The sequence below is a fragment of the Leptosomus discolor genome, chromosome 7 (genome assembly GCF_034619465.1).
Source record: "Leptosomus discolor isolate bLepDis1 chromosome 7, bLepDis1.hap2, whole genome shotgun sequence".
Lineage (NCBI taxonomy): Eukaryota > Metazoa > Chordata > Aves > Leptosomiformes > Leptosomidae > Leptosomus > Leptosomus discolor.
In genome coordinates, this window is record NC_141397.1 from 30,714,857 (window position 1) to 30,737,062 (window position 22,206).

The following is a 22,206-nucleotide window of genomic DNA, read 5'->3' on the forward strand; positions in this document are numbered from 1 at the left end:
AAAAGCACCCTGAAAATCAGCCAGCCTGATGTCATAGTCACATTAAAATACGAAGTGGTTTACATTAGGGTGTACACGGCTCTCCCCACCGTGTGGGTCAGTGACTTCCCTGTTCCTGCCCCCAGGCCTGAGACAATATATATCTATTCTGCAGCAAGGAGCTCTGCTTTCAAAAAACCAGAAAGCTAGTTTCTCCATGTGCATATGAATGGCAAGAAAATGCTATAAAGCTATATGGACGAAAGCCTGAACTTTCATAGGTAAACAGAAGGATAAACTTTCCTTCCTGAAAGCAAACATTCATGGCTTTTTCCCATTCAACCAAGCTTGAACCTTCTGTAATTTCCCTAAAGCCTGAACCCACGGCACAATTAGTTCCAGACCCTCATTTTCAGCCTAATCCCTCTCAAAACAGCGAGCTGCCTGCAGGTGTGTCTTCTTTTAAAATCATAAATGTAAACTTTCACCAATTGCCTGTTAAATTGGAGGAATTTTAAGAACAAGCTACTGGACTGAACTAGTTAAATGAGGAAAGCTGCCTCTTTTAAAAAGAGTGTCAACAAACGACAGTATGTTAGAAATGTATTTCAAACAAAAAAATTCTTTCAAGCAATTTGATATTATATGGTTCCTGGTCCTTACGTATGCTGGTCATAAAAATCTGCCTCACATAAGAAAAATAATCACATTAATATACTGGGGAGAAAAAAAAATCGTTTTGTTCATTTACTCACACTGTCAACTAACTGAAACTAGTGAGGCAGTCCTCTGCCTGGAAAAGCAGGAAACGTGACCCTTTCTGAACATACACTTTGATTTTCCAAGAAATCTTCATCTCTGTGCTCCTTTTCCTCTCTGAATTACTTTTTTAAATCATTGCATATATATACAGCATACATTTGTTTTAAAGACCAGATCATGCAAATCTTTATTCATAGGAATAGGCTCACTGACTTCAACAAGACAACTTGCTACAGTCTAAGTGCCTGGACAGGAATCAGCATCTAAAACTCTCAATTTGCATGTTAGATTGGTTTCTTGTGAGCTCAAATCTTCTTCTGCCTTTGTTATATTCTTTGAGTGGGGATCTTTTAACGTGTTGGGTTTAAAAAAAAAAATAAAAATCCTTTCCCTGTTTTATTCGCTGCTGCTGTAGTTGTGTTCAATTCATTAACAAGTGGTTTGCATCCGCTGAGAAGAGCTGTCTGAAATAGCAGTGTCACAGCATTCATCATCATTACATCAGCAGTAGGGAAGTTCATACTGATTGCTATCAGCAACCAGAGTGCCCCAATCAGTGTGCAAGCAAACATAGCATGTTTAATTTTTCAGAAATGACTCTGGGTAGTCAGGGTGTTCATAGGTACTACTTTGATCCACACTACTGGAAGCAGTCTTTGGGGATACAATACATCTTGAACAGCACAACTGTATGAAAGTGAAAAACACAAGGGGAGGCATGAAGAACAATCAGGAAACTACAGTCTCTCTCAACCGTAAAGGACCCTTTATCAATTTTATCAGAACCATTTACACTGTTCCTTGGGATTATTTAAGGATAAAAAAAAAAAAAAAATCCGTCTTGTTCAGATACATTCAAATGCAAAATTTATATGAGACAAACTTATGGTATTATATGCGAGCCATTTCACACTGATTTATACAGGCTTGACTCAGGTACATTTAACTTCCAAAATCCACCTAGATTTCAGGATTGCATTCCATCAAACCTGCTGGCAAAGCTGCACTGACGAAGTCACCCCTGACAGTGCTTGCTGGAAAATACACAAGTGCTCAGACACTTTAAGAACTACCTTCCAGTTGTAACATTAACCTCTTGGTACATCTCACCATTTTTATAACAGCTATAGAAACTAGTCTAAATACTATACATTTTTTAAATAGTTTTATCTTTCCTCAGTTCTTTGTAAGCTAAACCAGATTTCTGCAACCCCCATTAACAACTCCTGGGCAAATTTTGTTCAGATTCTTCCCTGTTGAGACAACTGGTGATAACAAGACTAAGACCAACATAAACAGCACAAATGATACTCTTATATCCACTATATATAAAATACAACAAACCATTAATAAGTTGGGAGGAAAAAGTACCTTATACTTCACAACACAGCTCTGTTTAAACTACACGCACGATCTATAAACGCATTAGTTGCTAACTGCATACTTCTCCTAAATCTGTTTTGAAATACAAAGTAAAATTAGAAAGAAAAAACAACAAAAAAAACCCCCGAGAGAATCAGATAGGCAGATTTGTTACTTAAAATTAAAAAATACTCCAAGTCATAGGGCACCACATGTATTAATACAATCTTTCCAAATTCATTACTATCTGCTGTCTTTTCCTGTGTTACATCCCTTTGATTTTTCCCTCCCATAAAGACCGAAAAACAACTAGACCTAAAGCCTGGTTAATGATGATCTGATCTGTTCCTGATAGGTTAAATAGCTTGTGGCAACAACAATGCAGGATCACAAACACAAAGGCAATCAGCTAGGCAAAGCAGTGCTATTAGCATCCTCGTGATTAAGAACCTACGTGAGAGACTATTCCATGGCATACACTGAACTACTGACCAAGTGTAATAATTGCTCGACTCCAGAGGAATTACACTTGCTTGCATCCTTCTGCTAGAGATAAACTAGATTGCCAGAAGTTCTGAAAATACTTAAAACACACCCATACAGAAGGATCAGTAAGCGGCACTTTCCAATGAGGCAGCACCTCAGTTGCTTTTAATACACATCACCCACATACTCTTACAAGTAGATTATCTCTACTTTTGTTACAGGATTTAGAATGCTGTTAAGTATAACCCCAATTAAATGTTTTTACTATTGCTTCAACAGATTAAGCCGTATCTAAATAAAACAGCTTTCCACCAGGAAACGAGTGATTCATAGTTTCTTACCCTGTAAACAGAATTTAATGGATAAAACCACTGAAGGATTCGAGTCAAACTGTCCATATCCAACCAGTCCATCCCTCACAGTTGTTGTTGTCTGGGGACATGCAACACAAAGCTGAGGGATACAGAGCCAGAACTTACAATACATCTCAGTGGCTTTACATTTCAGATACGATGTATCCTCTGAGGTAAAAAGTCATAATCCATTCATTATCCGAGAATCTTTACAGTAAGTGACTGAAATTTAAAATGAAAAAAAAAGAAAAAAAAAAGAAAGCCCCCCAAAAGAAACGCCACAACCAAAACCAACCAACAAAACAGGTCATTAACTCTGTATCTATATATTCGTTACTTTAATCACATGGTCTTGGGTTTCTTTATTCCTCATTTTGACTCTCACAGACTACGTAAATACAGACAATGGAAAGAACAACAGTTATTTCTTAAAAAATAGAAAGTGCAACTTTTTCAAGCTTCCAAATCTGTAAATATATTTGGGGAGCGGGGTGGGTTTAAAACCGGTAATGCACTTACCCTTAAGAAATCAGAACTCCTGGCAACTAAACTGCCTAATATTGCTAGAAAATTCAGCATAAGCTGTGTTACTGCTTGTTTTGCAATCCTACATGTCCTTGTGCTTCAAACTCTGCAGCAGGAAAAACTTTAATAATTATGTCAAAGTAAGATTAGCTCTAAAAGAATTAGGGGGGGGCAGAATCTGTGGACTTCACTATTTGTAGCAATACATTACAATGAGTGGTGACACTTCAAACTTCTCTTCCAAGTCTACACTCAGGTTTTGCCCCTATCTTTCTTCAGATATTCACCAGCACTAATCCCAAAACAAACTTAAATGACAGCACAATGTCTTCCTTGTGTAAAACACTTGTTTTATGAAACCTGAATTAGAGCACTCATATGCTCAAGATTTGAAAGGGCAGGATATGCAGAGAGGAGGGCAAGCAGCAAGGCTTGCTGTGTTGGTAACATATGCTATGACTTCCTCTGCTGACACAGTTACTAGCACTAGGAACGCTTATGGTGACGGTACAAGGTGCCTTTTTCTTTCCCTTCTTGCCAGTTTGCCAACAAACAACTTGGTAAAGCAAATTATGAACATCTGTAATGGGTGTGCTTTGCATCACAATTTATTTAATTCATCAAATAAGAAGTCACTACAACTGCCACAGAAAAATGCAGAAATATTCTAATTTAGAGCACCAGAGCTGAATGCGAATTCCAGTGGCATGACCACTTTCCTCACACTTTTTGCTTTATCTCATCAATCCCAACAGATGAAAGTTTCCTTAGAATCAAAACTAGATCTGTAGATCAACGTCAATCTATACAGGAATTGAGCTCAAGGAGGAATATATTTAATAAACATCTATTGCAAAGATGTGCCTTCTGTTTCCAACTTACGATATGCAAATGAAGGAAGAAAACACTGTGTTCCATATTTTACAATTAGCATTTTAAAACAAGATTAAAGGAATCAAGTAGAATGTTTTTGAAAGTGCCATGTTTTGATCACCCACTCCGTCCTGGAAGCCTGTTTGTCTCCTCAGCATACTCTCCAGTTAAGGAATGGATGCCTTCATCCGGAATATCATGTTCTAACCCAACACAGATGTTTTAACACGTAAAAAAGCTAGGAAAGCTCCATATATCCAGGAAGAACTTTAAGTGTGAAAGGTACTTTATAAAACTTTATCTTCAGCTTTTACAGTTTACTTTAGGTTTTACACCTGTCTCATAGTAGCAGTAAAACTGCATCATGATTCCTTCACGGTTTTGTAACTTGACAAAATACAACAGCACAACTCTGAACTGCTGCAGTAGAAATTACTTCATGATCCACTATCCCTGTTCAAATAGTGTAATCACAGAATTATACAGCTGTCTTATTTTCCCAGAAGAAAAAAAAATCCACAGTTAATTGAAGAGCCAAGCAAAACCACGTCCTGTTAGCTAAGAATCGGTAGTGCTAGGATTTCATTTTAATATACACGGTTCAGAACAGCAGACATTCTACTGAAGTGACACTAACTTGATCTGTGTTTCTGACTATTCGGTTTCAGGTATTCATACATCTTATCTAACGAAGGCTTCATTTTCTCAGCAGATGGATGAAGTATTCTTTACACGCAGTTGATTTTCTTGACGTTAACAGATTTGTATGTAAAGAAAACAGAGTACCACACGAAGCAGCAAACATAATTGAGGGAGGTTCAGGTCTAAACCACCAAAAGCTTAGCTCATTTCTTTAGCCCTGACCTAAAATCAGGTGCCAAAAAAATACAGCAGCATTTTGAGCATCATTAAAAAAAAAAAAAGGGGGGGGGGGGGGAATTGTCTTGGTAATCAGTGCAAAAAATAACGACATTAAAGTGCAAACTTCGGCTAAGAAAATTATTCAATTAGATCTCTTGGTAGTGGATTCTGATATTATCAGTTCTGACACCCAGCAACTATTCAGAGCCAAACGCATTCTATCCCAATTAGTTTGTCCCTTGTTGTAATCTAAATAATCTTGCAGGCATTTTTAAGATCAATGTACTGTCTTGCTTCTTGTTTTGTTCTTAAAAAGAGAGAGAAACCAACTCTTCAGATCAGCGGCCAATTTAACACACTTCCAAGGTAATGCAGGTACAATTTATATGTAGAGCGTCTACCACAACAAAACCACAGTAGGATGCCAGCACGGTCTTTAAGAAAGTTTTCCCCTAAATCTCTGCAGAAAGCGGCCTTAAAAGAAAGGAGGGATTAGAGTGAGCTGGAAGGTAGGGAGGGGACTTACCTCAAACCCAGCCAAGCGGAAATCAGAGCAGTAATTCTACCAGTCGGCAGAGTACACTTTTAGAGCTGGAATGGTGTGAAGAAGTGCCGGGCAGTATTGCCTGAAGGCAGCACTAATACACTGATGACTAATGATCGGGCCATGCAGACAATGAATTTGGGGGTTGAAAACTAACAGAAACCGCACAGTACCTTGACAAATGGGCTTTCAAAATTTCATTCACTGAATAACCTTTAAGCACAAAATTGGCTCAAGTCCTCTCGGGAATAACATGACACATGTTGTTGGACAATAAGTATTTTCCTTTTTAATTAAAACTATTACATCAAATACATAAACATGATTACAGTGAATAAAACGTAAGAGTTAACTATTTGGCAGCTAGAAAAGACGACCGGACCCAGAACTTGAGGTGCAACCCCATCCGTTCAGAAGAGTCAACAAATCCCAGGGTTAACTACCTGACTCACTGAAATTCACCCTTGGCAGAATACATTTTGCCTTCCTTTGACACTTAAAGGAGAATGAGAACTTCAAAGGTATGTTTAATGAGCTGCTACAAATACAATTGGTTAAAAGAGGCTCAGAAATTATGTACTAAAAGCTGCATTGTGCTTAGAATTACAACTGAAAACGTCTCCTTTTAAAGAGCCCAGTCAAAGTCAAGCCCCCATAAAACAAATCAAGTCTCCTATAAACTTTGTAACCTTGTGTACTGGCAAACACATTAAAACAACAGAATCCCTCTTTAAAGGAGCTCTTTTTTTTTTTTCAGTGCAACTCTACTTTCAATTTGAAAATAGCAATTTTGGCTATTTTTACAGACAGAATGAAATCTCTAAAGTGTCTCTAAATTAACAAGTACCACTTGCCACAGACAGCATCGCCTTTAGCAGCTCCTAAAAACTTCAGAAAAGGATCTTAAAACAGGAAGCTTAGTGAGCTCATAAAACTGTTGTTGGAGCCAGGAACACATAGCATATTTAATCTGCAAACTGTGAGAGTCTACAATGATTTCAGCAAGATCTGAGGCATGCCCTCAAGGTTTGCTGGGATCTGGGATTAGGGAGTTGATAAGAACCCTCTACTGCCCATGGACATGTTTTTCTTCTGCAGTTAAACACAAATGCATAGAGACGTTTGACTGCTGCTTGGCGTTACTGCTCAAGTTATATAAAAGCTTTGCAGCTCCTTTTGCTGTCAATATATCAAAGTTTAAAAAAAAATCATCAAAGTGTGAAATTTCATTTAAAGTCTTTGCCAGTCTACAGCTCTATTTCACAGACCTATCAAATAAAAGTAAAGATGAAAACTGCACTGAAAGAACTTGAAAAGTTTGCAGCAGCACCCATGCCCTATTTTTGTTTATTCTGTCTCATTTTATTTGATTTTAAAGTATAACAAATCAATTCCGTTATAAAAATGACAAAGTCTAAAGGGAGGACGTCTATAAAACCTATGGTTAAAAGACAACTTGAAATCATTATTACAGCCGAACCTTTTGTTGAATAAAAAGCTTCCTCTGTAGCCATTTTAGCATTTTAATTGCCTAACTGCAAGTTGGCAGAAATTTTCTTGAATCTTCCAAAACAATCAGCATGACTACAGAATATGAGTGCCAGAAAAACTAAAGCCTTCTTCAAAGTATTCTTTAGCTAGGGATTTACAACAATTGCACGAAGAAGAAAAGTCTGACTTTTAAGATAATCTACTATAGTCTAAAAGCATTAACATTCCATTACTAAGGTTTTCCTGAGGATTTCATGACTCATTGATTCACTTCTCCTTCAAGTCTGCTTTTTCTTTGTACATTACTGTCTCCATATACTTGAGTGCATGCAACACTGATCATTAAACTGCTTCCTTCCATAACTCCAAATAAATCCTGCTTTAATAACCATCAGATTCTTTATTTACCAGGCAAGACGACTAACTTTTCACTAACACTCTGCAACACAGAAATATGCCACTCCTTCCTTGAAGAAGCAGGATGAAATTCAAACACGCCACGGAGTGCAGGTAAAGGAATAGCTTTCCCAAAAAACAAGGCAGGAAGTGCAACTGAAACTCTGATGGTTCAGTATCAAATGCACACCTTTATCTTGCTTAAAAATCCACTAATCTGAAATACGAACAAATTCGAATGATATCTCAAAACTTGAGCATTTTGGTTTCTCTAACACCGATTCCCAAATAAACAGAAATTATTTATAACCGTTGATACTTTAATTTCTTAGTTACAAAACGGTTTTGTATTTCAAAATGCAGAAAGTATCTTTCACAACTGAAGATTACTTATAGCAGTAAACGCTGTCTTGGCTGCTGCACCCCTTCTCAAGCCAAAACCATTACTCCACTGAAACAGGAAAACGCAGGTGATGTCTTTTGTTTTGTAGTACTTCCGCAGAAATGCTTTGGGAAATAGCATGTCCTACTGAAAACCATGTGCAATTACTGGAATGCAAGAGTGCATTAATTTAGGCACCTTAAGCCACAGTCTCACTTCCACTACTGCTTAAAAGAATATCTATACACTGAGGGAGTCCTTTTCTTACTCATTCTTACTCATTCAAAATCATATAATCCTGCCTTTAAATAAATAATCCTCCCCCTTAAAATAGCCTTCTCTCATAGTTACTATTATTTATATTTTTAGAATTGGGCTATACACCAAACTGAAAGTATTTACATAGTAGCTAGTTAAACCCAAACCTTCATTATATAAACAAACTCTCAGGACGCTGCCTATAGTTTACATTGCTGAACTCATTCACCATTGCTTTTAATATATTATTTCCTCGACTGAAACACAGTGGTGTGGACACGGCAATTTTTACATTTTAACGTTACTTTACTTTTAAAACACGGCATTCGTCTTCCTTCAAAATAATCATGACATACGTAATTAAGAAACTGTCAGATCATCATTAATTTTTAATAAAGGACCTAAATGAAATAATTATAGGAATCAATCAGTGAGGCACCTTTCCAAATTACAATGCAATTGCACAAATACTCAAACTACTTAAGGTCAGTTCTTGCAGATTTCAATCCGTAATCTCGCCGAACAACGCATCAAAACCAATTTTGTAACACGGAGAAACTTAGTGACTTCTCACTATTCCACCGACTTAAACTTAAAACGGCTTCAAAACAGATACCTGCATCATGCACAGAAAGTGCCTTCTTGAAAATGTTGATTTAATCAGCCGCCTATCTCAAGGCCTCTGAAAAATTTCACTTCCAAGTTTTTCTATAGCACACACAAAAGAAGTCTGCACGCTGAAGCTTAAAAAAAAAATTCACATTTATTGAGCCCTGAAAATCAAGCAGGAAGTAGCAGGGGCGCGACGGCAGTATTTTGCTGTGGGTTGCTACCCAATGCTTCTTGAGTGAAGTAGCCCCTAAAACGTGACAGTGGATATCAAACGGACAGCTATCGTACCTTGGACTAAAAGGCTCTTTGAGATCCGTACAGTCCATCATTTCAAACTGAAGTGGCAGCTGGAAAATGTGGAACAGCTGGCAAGGAGCTGAGAGAAAATGTTTTACATAAACATATCTGCATACAAACTGGCAGACGGCCACGGGTGCCGCACCCACAGGACCGGGTCAAAATTACCCACCAGAGAGCTAAAAAGCAAATTTGGGGGATGAGGTGGGAAGGTGTGTGTGGTGGCGTCCTTTTACTTTCACTCTTCACGTGGTGCGAGGGTTTGGGAGCGGGCACCGCGGCCGAGCGCCTGCCAGCCCGCCCGGCGCCGCGGGAGCGGGGTCGCCCCCCGCCTCGGGGGGCCGACGAACCCCGCAGAGGAGCCGCTCTCCTCGGGCCCCTCACGGTCGCGCCAGCCGAGGACGGGCCGCGGGGCCGGCCCGGAGCGGCCCCGAGAGGCGGCTCCGAGGGGCTCGCCGGGGCGCCCCCGCCGCGGGCAGCCGCCCCGCTCCTCCCGCCCCGGCCCGCCGTCGGCCGCCCAGCGCCCCGTCCCGGGCCAGCGCCCGCGGCGGCGGCAGCGAGGAGCCCGGGCCCGCCCCCCGCACGCACGCACGCACACACACACACAGGCGCCCGCAGCCCCGCACACCCATCCCCGCCCGGGACCCAACTTTCCCCTTCCCCTCGGGGAGCCGCCGGCGGGGAACAACCGGCCGCCCCCACGGCCGGCCCCCGGCGCCCCTCCGCCCGCAGATATGACAGCGCCTTCTCCCCCGCTCCCCCTGCGAAGTTTGCGGCCGGCCTCCCGCCTCACGGGCGTGAAAATGCCCGTGAGTTGCTCGGGGAGCGGGGCGGGGAGCGAGGAAAAGCGGGGGAAATAATAAAAAAGCAGCTGCCGCTGGCAAAGGGGCAGCTCCGCCGCAGGACGTGAGCGGCCGAGCCCCAGCGGCGCGGCCCGGCCGCGGCCCGGAGCGGGGGTTGCCCCTGCCTCTCCCCGCACCCTCAACTCCCGCGTTCTGTGACAGCCATTTTGGGGGTTAGACACTTCGCTCCCCCCTACCCCCCGCCTCCAAGTTGGGGAAGCGGGAAGGGGGTCGGGAGCGGGGAAAGAGCGCTGGGAGGCGAGAAGAAAGTGGCCCGGAGCAGAGCCCGGGGAACAAAGAACTTCTCGCCCAAGTGGGTACGTACCTGCCGCCGCCGCCACCGCCGCTGCCGCCGAGCCCCTGCGCTGCCCATGGGCGAGGGCCGGGGCCGCCGCGGCTCGCCCCCGCGCCGCTCCCCCGCCGCCGCGGCTAGCGGGGCCGGCCCTCGCCGCAGCCGGCGGGCATTCTCCGGTGGGGGGGGCGGGACGGACGGACGGACGACACGGGACACGCACGGGACACGCAGGGGCCAGGGGCGGCAGCGGAGGGCCGGCGGGTGGTGGTGGTGGTTGTTTTACCCCTGCCCGCCTCCCGCGGGGAGCTGCCCGCGTCCCTGCCTCCGTGTGGGTGTGTGTGCGCGGCTCCGACATCGGTTTCAGTGATCCTGTAACCCGATCCCTTCTGACTCACCCGCACTGACTGACATTTCTGATTTGGTTCAACAAAAAGAGCGGGGGGGGGGGGGGGGGGGCGGGGGGGGGGGGGGGAGGAGAAAAAGAAGAAGAAGGGGAGCAAAAAAAAAAAAAAAGGGACCCGTCCCGTCCCCCCCAGCCCTGCCGCCCGGCATTGTTTTGGCTCGGCGCAGCCCCCGAAAGAGGGGAATAAACACATCGCGCCGAGATACTCACGTGTCGGAAAAGTTGTCCCTTTTGCTTTCCTCCCTCTCGCACGCTCCTCTCCGCCGCCTCCTCCAAGTTTTACAGATGTTGCAGGGCTCCCCGCCGCCGCCGCCCCCTCTTCCCAGCGCTACTCTCTGGATCGGAGCAGGGGAAAGGCTCTTTAGGGATAACTCCTAATTCAAATACCCTCCGCTAAACTTCCCCCCCCCACCCCCCCACCCCCCCTTCCTTTAAGCGGCGCAGAGGGCTCCACTCTCCTTCCCCCCTTCCCTCCGCCCGCTCGGGACGCGGCTGGCGGCTGCTGCTGCTGCCCAGGGCGCGGATGCCCCGGGCCCGGCGGGAAGCGGGGCCGCCTGCCTGGGGGAGCGGCGGAGGGCGGAGGGCTGCGCCCCGGGGTGCAGGTCGGGCCGCGGCCTGGCGGGCTGCGACGCGCGCTCTCGGCATGACACCCCCGCTCCCCCCTTCTTCTTCCTCCTCCTCCTCCTCCCCCCGCCATCCCCCCGGCCCGGCCCGGCCCGCCCCGGCGGCGGCCCGAAGGCGGCGACACCCCGCCCACAGCCGGGAGGCAGCGCGGGGTGACGGCGGGGCCCCCCGGAGCGGCCCCCCTCCGCCTCGGGTCGCGCTTCCTCCCTCTCCCCCTCCTCCTCCTCTCCCGCTCCATCCTTCAGCGCAGCCTGCATCTGCAGCCCCGTTTCCCCGCGCACCGGTGCGTTGGACCCCCTTTTCTCCCGCCCTGAAGGGGTCGGGGCCTTCCCCACCCCCCAAAAAATTAAGGCTTTTGGGGAGAAAACCTGCCCCGCGGGTGGGTTTGCTGTGTGTGCTGCGGCGTCTGGGCTCACGTTTGCTCTGGCGCCGCAGGCTGACTTGACTGGCGGACTTCAAGGAAAGTTTCACCTAAGCCATGTGACACTGAAAAATAGCGCTTTCGGGGAATAAAATGCAAGCGCTTGGGCGAGGGGAAGGGTGACGGCGGGTCTTCGCCTGCTCCTCCTGTCCCAGCCCTCCCGCCAGCCTCCCCAGCGTCCTGCTAGGCTCCTCAGGGCCTTCACCCTGCCAAACAGGGCTCTGCACTGCCTCCATCCCTGCCCCTCATCCCCATCCTCCCGGGGTCCGTGTCGGCAGGTCTCCCACAGCCCTGCACACTGTGGTTCAGAAATAGCAGGCACTAGGATGCCAATTTCCTGAAGGGTGAACGTATGGGAACGAATGATACAGCCTGACAAGACACCTTGCTTTTTCCTACTCCCGCAGATTGCTCCCCTGATATTAAAAAAGTCTGAGAAACCGTAAATGAACGTTATCACGAGCATTTTCCATCAAGTCAAAAGGTGGGGCTGGCTCTTGGAAGAAGTGTATGTATTTAAGTTGTTGCCATCACAATGTCAAATACTTCATATGCACCTTTGTTCATAACCTGGCTCGCAACAGAGCCAAGTGAAGATTTGTTACTGATGTAGATGATTTAGCAAGGTACCTAAACTCAGGCTATCCTAAGCATTTGAGAAGTCCCACAAAAATCAATGGTTCTTGAAGAAAGGCATGTTTGCTGATGGAAATGAAAGACTGGCCTCTGATGCTGTGCATTTCATAAAGCTTCCCTCAGACTTGCCATTGAAAATGGTCATTTTATCACAAAACAAAGCTGAAGGTGTTTGTGGTTTGGGGTGACTTGGCTCACGGGGCTTTTCAGAAACAAAGAGAAGGCAATCTTATCTGGCCCAAAGGCCCCGCCAACCCAAACTTCCTTAGATTCACTGGGTTTTTTTTCACTTGGAAATCTCTGGGCAGCGCCAGGTCAGTACAGCGCAACTTTCAGGACAGACACAGGAGTCATGGTGAGTGAGGGGTGCGCATCATCCCACCTGCCACGCATGCCTGGACCGGCAGATCCCTGGCTCCCGTGCACTGTGGGGAGTTAAAGGCGAGCGCCGGGACACTGTGGAAAGGATGACAGCCCGTGACCCGGTGCTGTGACTCCATAGCCAGCTATTTCACCATGTACCAACGGGCAGATCTGCCCCTGCTCAGAATGAGCAGCCCTTGGTTGCCCAACCGATACTGCTGACAGGCGTAGCGCAACATGGGGAGGAGGCATGTGCAACAGCAGCATCTGAATACAGATACCAAGAGCTGATATTCTTCCACCTTTTTTCATCTTATATGACTTCCTTTTCCAGTCCCCCTTTCCTAGGAAAATGTTAGCTGCTTCATCACACTACAATAATAGTGATAATGGTACTGCAGACAGTTTGGGTTAGATACATGGGTATATAATACCATGTGTGTGTGTGTGTGTGTACAGAACGTTTAGGCAAACCTCTGGTCCCTTTAGAGATGCGTTTAAGAGCTATATGATTCCTTCAGCCCCTTGTCTCCTACTCTCTTTTTCTGCCTATTGCCTGTTCCTTTGGATGTTTGCAATCCATTTTCTTCTTAAACTTTTTTTTCCTCTTTGCATAATGAAAGCCCTTAGAAGTAACAGGGGAAATTAACCAGCATACAAAATGTTACTTTAAAAAAGAAATAAATTGATGTGGAAAATCCTGTTTGTCTAACCAGTTATAATTCAGTATTGGTGATCTCAAGATACGACTTTTAACAATAGGTAGAAAAGATGTTCAAACAGGGACATGATTTTAAGTTGAGGGTGGCCCTTCAAACCGGTATTCCCCTTAGACTTTTGAAAAAAGAAATTCCTATTTCCTGAGAGTCTGGACATCTTGTCATGTCATAAAACTATATTTCATCTTTCTTTTCTTTTTCTTTTTTTTTGTTTTATAATTCTGATTCATAGCAGCTCTGTTCAAGGCACACGTTTCTGATTTAAGATTAAAAAACCCAAACACTTTCGCTACACTCAACTTGCAACAAAATTAAGACAGACAAGAAGTTTTAAAAACTAAAGAGCTGATAGAATGCTTTGAGCTCTGCTTATGAAAAATAAAGAAAGACTCCTGATGCATTTCTGAGCAGGGAACGTCTTCAGAGAAGAGAAACACAGAAACAACAACCAGGGTTTCTGCCTGTGCCTGTCTGAACAGTCAGGCCAAGCAGAAAATAAAAAACAATGGAGAGCGGGTGACATTTGCCATTTGAAACATATTGTAAATGTTTCGACACCTTGACAATGAAGCGCGTAACAGAAGCTTAGAGCATCCAAGACCCTTCAGCTAAACAAAATGAAAATGGGCAGCTCCATTTAGGGAGGTGCCTTTCTTAACATCTTTCATGTCTGCTGCAGAGGAATCATACTTGAAAGACACAACAGCAAGACAAAAACTATATATTAATAAAAGGTAATGATTTTTCCACACATCTGGATGCTGCTCCAAGAGAAACTGACCTCTGAGACTTGTCTATGACGTTTCCCTGCAAATAGGAATTGGCTCTTGCAGCAGACCTGTTGGCCGGTGCCAAAACCCATTTCTCTGACAGAAGATACCGCAACCACAGGACATTTCTACCATAAGTTATATCATGCACAATACTTTTGCATTTCTTCAGCTTACCTTATGTCTCCACTTCTTCTCAGCCTGTGCCTTGAAAATTACAGGCCTCCAGGCTGTGCGCTTTATTCCCTTTTTGCTGCACCCATTATTCCAGGACAGCACAATCAGAAGGAGCAGGCGCTCTGCTGACAAGAGCTGCAATGCAAAAGACCTGATACGAAGCCATACCAAGAGCCTTCTCACCACTCCCAGTTGCATCACCCTCCACTTTCTCTCCAATCCCAGTGAATACTCCTCTGGACACATTCAAGGGCCTTAACTGTTGCCAGTTATCCAGGTGTCACCCTCCAGCAGACAAAGCTCAAGATAGGCACGTTTCTGCTAACAGGCAAATACCTTATTGGAATAAATTCTATGAACTGGGCACATCTGCTGTGCCTTCCCAGGGGCAACCTTGGGTGGAGCACTAGAATATGGAGCAATAGCACTGATTTCTGGTCATTTAGGCAAGATCCATCACAAGAGAACTTGGCCAGCGCATCTTGCTCCCACCCATGCAATCAACTCGCAAGGCTGCCTAGTACAGCAGAGAGGTCTCAAGAGGTGGCTGGTGGAAGAAAACGAGGGGTGTGAGGTGGTACCATGTCAAAATCCTCAAAGTCTGCAGAAGGAGCAGCTGGGGGTACAGAAAAACATCCATGGCCTAAGGTGGGATGCAGAACTGGGGTGTGGAGGTGACCACAGTTGGGAGGGATACGAAGGTTGGGGCAAAACCCTTATGTGCAGTACTAATGGGGAATGGGTGTAGGGAAGGCAAATGGGATGGGGCCTGAGTAGGGAAAGAACTAATTAGTTAGAATCCCTTAGTTTTGAAAGAAATTATATCCTGACATACCACCACACACTAGTCTAATTGAGGCCTTTAGTGGAAGCCAAATCTCTTCTACTTCTCTGTGAGAAAGGCAGTATAGTACCTGCTATATTGCTGGAGGAAGACTGGGAGACACACTGCTGAACTAATAAATAAACTGGAGCCAGTATCATGATTTTTCTTGCAGTCTGCTTGCAATTTTTTACCCTTCTAGATTAATGGCAATATAATGTAACGTTGTTATGTTGTGGAACACACTTAAACTTACATGAATATTGCAGACCTGAATTATTAGTCAGGGAAGTTTGTTATTTACTTCATTGTAATTCTTTGCATTTTATTTATCTTATAAGGTTAAATTGGTCTTATGAATTTCACTATAAATTTCCCTTTCAGAATTTCTTTTGCAGACACATTTCAGTTTCCAGCCTCACAGAGAATTTTTGGTTTGCTTTAGATTCTTTCATTATTTGGATTTTTGATTGTTATTAGTGCCATTGAAAAAAATGGAAAATTGTCAGCAAATACCCAGATTTTTCAAAAGAAGAATCCTCATTCAAGAGTCTGAATTTTCTAAGGATGCTCACTGTAGCCCTTCACAGGCTTTGACATACATCGTTCCTTCTGGTGGTCCTTAGTGAGGAGCCTCTGTGTCTTTCTACTTCTTCTACTAACATTGGGGATCTTGCTAGATTTCAGTGGAAGAAGGACTGATCCCTAGCTATCAGGATTATCTTTCTAGTCTAGCAAATCATCTCTTAGCCACCGTCCTCTTTCCCTGAATTTCTAATCATCTAACTGATCTAGCTAGTTATTTATACCATATTCATCACTAGGTTTTTTGAACCCTTTACAAAATCAAACGGGTCAAGGCCCAGTGATTTTATTTTTTTTTTCAATCCCCTTCTGTCTTAAATATGTAAGGATTTTTATTTATTTATTTATTTATTTAACTCTGCTGTGATTGCTGAAGGAAAACTAAGGCAAAGAGCTGGGTTTTACACATGGACAAAAGGAGCATTAGTTTCTGCAGAAATTTCTGTACTTTTGGGCTGGCTACATAGAAAGTCTGAGCTCTCCAGCTCTTACATATAAACTTTTGTTCAAGATCATTTTACTCTCTCTGACTTCAGATGTATGGAGGCATTAAAACACTTCATTATTATGAACATCATTTTCATAAGAAGAATGTTTTCCTCTTCCAAGAAATTTAAACTGCTGCTGTTTTGGGTGAGATATTTTGGTATATGACTGTAAACATACCAAACAAACAAGTGACTTTCCTTTGCGATTTAAAACCATCTCATACAAGTTAATTATCAGGCAGGGAGTATACGGAGAAAAGCACCGTCTCTCTAACAAGCTACATCCCATAAAGACACCAAAATCCTAACATTCCACGCAGAACAAGCATAAATAATCTGTTTATCTCCCTTTTGCCATGCTATAATAAGAAATGAAATTGCTAACGGTACTGATATTTAGGTTGTTATAATTAGATAGATCATCATTAACATCCTCTTTAAATGATCTGGGATACTTCCAACCTCTCTCTAGGGAGTTGTCTCAGCTTCTCTCCTGATTGAGGCATTGAACTACATGTGAAAGGATTTAGCAGTATTTTGCAGGGTGTAGTCACAAGCTCCGCTCCAGGAGATGGAGTTTATATAGACTCTTTGGGCAGAATTTAAACCAGTTCCTTGAATGAAGTATTCTTTATCTGAAAAAAAGACAGTTTTTCCTAGCATATCCAATCCTACTTTAACATTGCCTACTATAGTTGTGTCAGTCATGGGTGGGAAATATCACATATATAAAGGATCTGTCAAAATGTCTTTTTTTTTCAGTTGATGATGCAGTGAATTGGAAATACACATTCTGAGGTGAATCATGGCATTTAGACACTCTCCTAGGAAATGACTAGGTTTTTCCCTAAGCCTTAAATCTACTGGCTAACATTTTAAAGTTAAAGCATTGTCAAATACCATGGAAAGCTTGCAGTCTTCAGACTTCTCGTCAGCCTCTTAAATAATCATTTCAATAGCTGGTGGATGCCCATTGTCATCGTTCAAATGCACATACAAGGGCTTTGTTTGCCTTTTTTTAATGGCAACAGGAAAAATAGGTAAACACCATCCAAGTAATTTCACCTTGGCCTTACATATCTATAGTGAGACTGCATTTGCCAGTTTCTTTTTCAAAAACTGTTAATGCTCTACTACCTCACTACTAGCAGCGCATCCCCAGTTACAGTTGTCCTGGGTAAAGTGTGCCAATAGTGTTTCTAAATTAGGTAGCATTCTGTGGGCTTTAAGGAGCCCCTGAGAACTGCTGGTTTATCCTCTTGGCCACCTGTGTGCAAACTCTGATCTAGTCAGGAATCCAGCCAGTTTACTGGCCTTAATCTGTCCTCGGAGGACATCTGTCCTTACAGAAAGATACAGTGCAATGTATCTGACGATATCTAGATGAGAGACATCTGAGATTAGTGAATCTAAGGCATGAATTTCTCAACCACAAAGACCTCATGTGATATATCTGTATCTACCTCCCTCAATCTCTCAGTCTCACCTCTATCTGTCTATACCAGTTGCTGGCTTAGTCTTCTTGTGAATGGGACACCGAGCTGTGCACCCACCAAATGGATCAAATAAAATGCATATGCTGCACCAGATGATACTTGGAAGGGGCTGTCAGTGACTTTGCTCCTACCCTCACCCCTGGCATTTTGCCCTTATCAGACTACAGTTCAGAAAGAAACTAAGTCTTGCTTTATAGCTTCTAGTACTGAATCAAAAATGGCACACCACTTCAATATAAAGCTGTTCTGTTCCCCTGCAGCCAGCCTAAAACCAGCACAAGCTCCATCTGGTTAACTTAGCAGAAAGGTGGTCAGGTACTCGTGGCAGATCAAGTTACTGCTGGTGTGTGACCCAGCAGCGTGCACAGCTCTCATTGATGACAGAGGATAATCGTCCCAGGTATACATATGCATACATGCACATATTCAAAAATGCTGTACAGCTGTTCATTTTCCCTATAGTTATTTTTCCTTGCATGTCATTTACGTCAGACTATTTGAGTTCTCCCTTTTCCACTTCTGTAATGAAGAACATTCACAAGAGCCTGGGAGGAACTGATTAGCAGGAGATTTGCACTGTTTCACAAGGGAGCAACCTGAATTACACCTCTCTGTTCCCCAGATTGGAGGTTTGGGTAATGCTTCATTGGGAGACACGAAAAAAATCTGCAGCTTAAGTTCAGCAGTGTTGTTCAAAGGGAAGCAAAGACCCAATACTTCAGAAACAAAAAGATACATACACCTGTTCCTTTTACCAAGGCTTAAGTGCCTAAGTACCTTTAGCAAAACAACCCAACCAAACATGGGATCCCAGGGTCACAACATATCCCACAATATCCCCCTTTTTTTTGAAATTACCCTCATATTTAGTTCTTTGGTACTACATCTTAAATTCCTCAGTTGCAAAACTGAGAAAGAGAAAATACAGTAAAGTTGAGCTCCCTCCATCCAGATTTGAGGTCCTGAACGAAAGACCAAGCAGATAGCTCTCAAAATTACACCCAGTTAGTTGTACAAAGTGGAAGTCTGGAGAGGGGCCCCATGGATCAAAAGCAGCCGCCACAGCACTGGTCTGTCTGTAATCCCACCGCTAGCAGCCTGAAGTCGAATACAACGCCAGCTGGTAGCTAACAGTAACTGAACTTTCTGGCTCTTTTCAGTGTCCTTCAGCAAGCCGGGGCATTCAGGGACCTGCAAGTCTTAAGTGAAAGCAGATGTCACTTTTTTACCATTCACGTCAAATACGACTCTTGCCTCCCAATTCAGTATCAAGGCTCCCAGGTTTCCTGAAGTCAGTGGAATTTTTGCCATAGGCTTTGATGGATATAAGAATGTGATTCTGTTGAATTTACTGGAGTTATCTGCGCACCTAAAACAAATGGTATTTTTTTTTGTATGTTTGCAGGATTTCATCCTAAGGAAGCTATTTGGAAAATAAGGAATAGAAGAGCATTTTCCTTATGAAATTATGATACTTTGTCACCATGCCTCAAATTTGTCAACAGTTGGCAGGAATATCTAAAAAGTACATAACAAATTAGAAGAGCGGCATATGATTTTGCTTGAACCTAAAATGTTTCAGTCCTGCAGTGCTCAAGCAAACAAAAAGTCTGTGAAATTTTACTTGAATAAATATTGCAGGCTGATGCTAACTTGTTATTGGTACTGACACAGCCCAGCAATGGGCCAACCAAGAAAACACAAGACAAGGAAAACAATGTGAGAGGTGCTATAATATATAGTCCTGCATTTCAAGCCAGTAAGACAAAACCAAACACAAGTTCTGAAAAAAATCACCAGAGTTTTTAGGCAGGAAATATCACTGCATGATCTGTACATTTACCCAGCACAGTAAGACCAATGCTCCATCAAAGGCACAAGAACATTTTACAATGGAGACCAACCATGGTTTTATGATTATTGTCATCAGTTCAAGTAACTGCCACAAATAGCTACAGAGAAAAAGCAAGCTTGCAGAATATCTCAAAGTGAAAAAATAAGCTATTAAAAATAAGACAAACAAACTAGAAAAAATCCCAAGCCACAAAGAATCGTTCTAGGTATTCATTTTGCATGCATTTAGGGTGAAGCACAATCCAAAGCAAGAATGCCAAATACCATAAATGTGCATCTATCCAATGCTCATTGTAAGCTTTCAACTTTTCCCTTTCCAAAAGCATAGCCATGGTGCAGATGGATAAGTCTTTTCTCTTTTCCTTGATTTATTACTTTACCCTCTCCATTTCATTCTGCCTTTGTTTTGGTTTTTTGTTTGTTTGTTTGTTTAGTTTGTTGAACTACTATACTAGATTTAGAAATCAGATTCTTCCTACGTTTTAAAACATAAGTTAATAGGAGCACAAACAGGATCTAAACCACTTTCATTTTTATATAGCTTTCTGAATATATTGTGTGAATGACACATGTGGTACCACACAGTACATAATCACAGTGTTCGAAACCAATGAATTTGGCTCTCATATGTCATGAGATATGCTTGAAAAAGAAGATTAAAATACAATTGAAATACTACTGAAATCTCCTCAGTTCCTTCTGGTTATTCAGTTAGTGAAGAGTATGCTATAAAAACTGAAATCACACTAGACCTCAAGTTTTGTTTTGCAGCTTCGAAGGCAGGGAAGACACAGTTAAACCAGAACAATAGCTGATGCTCACATGATTCTGGGATCTGGAGTTTGAAGAGAGATAAGTAAGTACTCACAAAACCCCACATGATATAGCAGGATATCTGAGCTAAGAATTGGAAACACAAGGACACTGCACAAGGGAATTTAACAAGGCTGACAGGAATCAAGGGAAGGTACTTTTCATTTTCCTAAGTAGATAAACCAGAGGAAATTCATAAGCAGAAGACAGCAATATGACCAAAAGATGATACAGAGCTCTACTCATCCTTCATCATATACAACTTCATGACTACTCACACCACGGCCCAGACTTAGATAAGATCAGCTAATGGATGGAAAACAGGAAAGTAAAGAAACAAGATGGAAAAGATGCTGGTGAGCAAATGAGAGCTTCGTAGAAAACTTGCAGCCCTGATACTGTCTTCTTCACCTAAACATATTATAAAAGCATTTGGTCAGTGCACTCCACTGTTCACAAGAGCTTATTCCTCACTCAGGAGCAGACATTATGTCAACTCCACTTTAATGGGCTAGAAGCTCATCCTCCAGTTTGAACTTCTCATCTGGACATCCTTGACAGTCTTCGCAATGCAATTCACCCCTTCCAAAACAGGTGACTAAGACAGGGTAGATGAATCAGTCTCTGGAAACCCAGGGCTGATTAATCTTGCTGACTGCAAAGAAGTCACGGAAGGAGGTTGGGCACAGGCATCCGGCTGTCCCAGCACTGCCTGGTGAGACAAATCCCACCTGGGCTCTGAACTTCCAGCTCCCTAAGCATCTGTGGTTCCTTCCTGGCAGCCAGTGACCTCACCTCTGACTTCTGCATTTGCCTTCTTCACCTTTGCCTGATAAAAGTGCCCCATACAACACTTCTACTATAATAACATAAAAAGAACCCTGCTCATGAAGCCTCTTCAACAGCATAGACTACTGCAAGAAAATCAAGCTTGTCCTTTGTCCTCTGTACTGCCTTGCCAAAGAATCCTAAAGAAGATGAGATTCCTCAGCTTACTGTAGCTAAAAAATTTGCCTAATGCTTCGAGGTGATAACTGCCATAACCACCACATCCCTCAGACACACTGGAGCCTACCAGTGTGAATCTTGTTTGTATAGGAAACTGGGGTAAGGCAACACTGAGAAACAATCTTTACTGTCTTCTGTTCAAACCGCAAAGCTGCAAGCTTTTACCTGCCATCTCCATACAGGGAAGAGAAGCATAAACAACTAAAAACAAACAGAAAACCTCCAACCGTCAAGGTAGACCTCCAAAGTCTCTGTGGAGTATGACAATGAACAGGCTTTACTCAGCTCTATGGAGCTTGGAAAAGGTATGACTCATAAGCAATACAGAGGATGTATCGTTCTGAGGTGGGGTAGAGGAAAGCTTAATTTATTGTTATGCCCCCCAAATCCTACTAGGCAGGCCAAAGTGTGATTAATTTTTTCTACCATGTTGGGTTGTGTAACAGAATGTGCTGAGCCCTAATATATGAGCAGTCTAATATCATTCACTGTATAAAATCATTAAAAGCTCCTTCTTCCAGAGCCCAGCCTACTCAAGGAGGTTACAGACAGCTAGTGATCTACCTTTGGTATACGATCTTAGACGAAATTGTAACACTCCTTGTATCTATTTATAAAGAACAGAAGCAATGGCCAGAGGAACACATGCTTTATTAAAAAATTCTTGGATCATACATTAATTCTTTTGGTATTGATATTCGTTACATA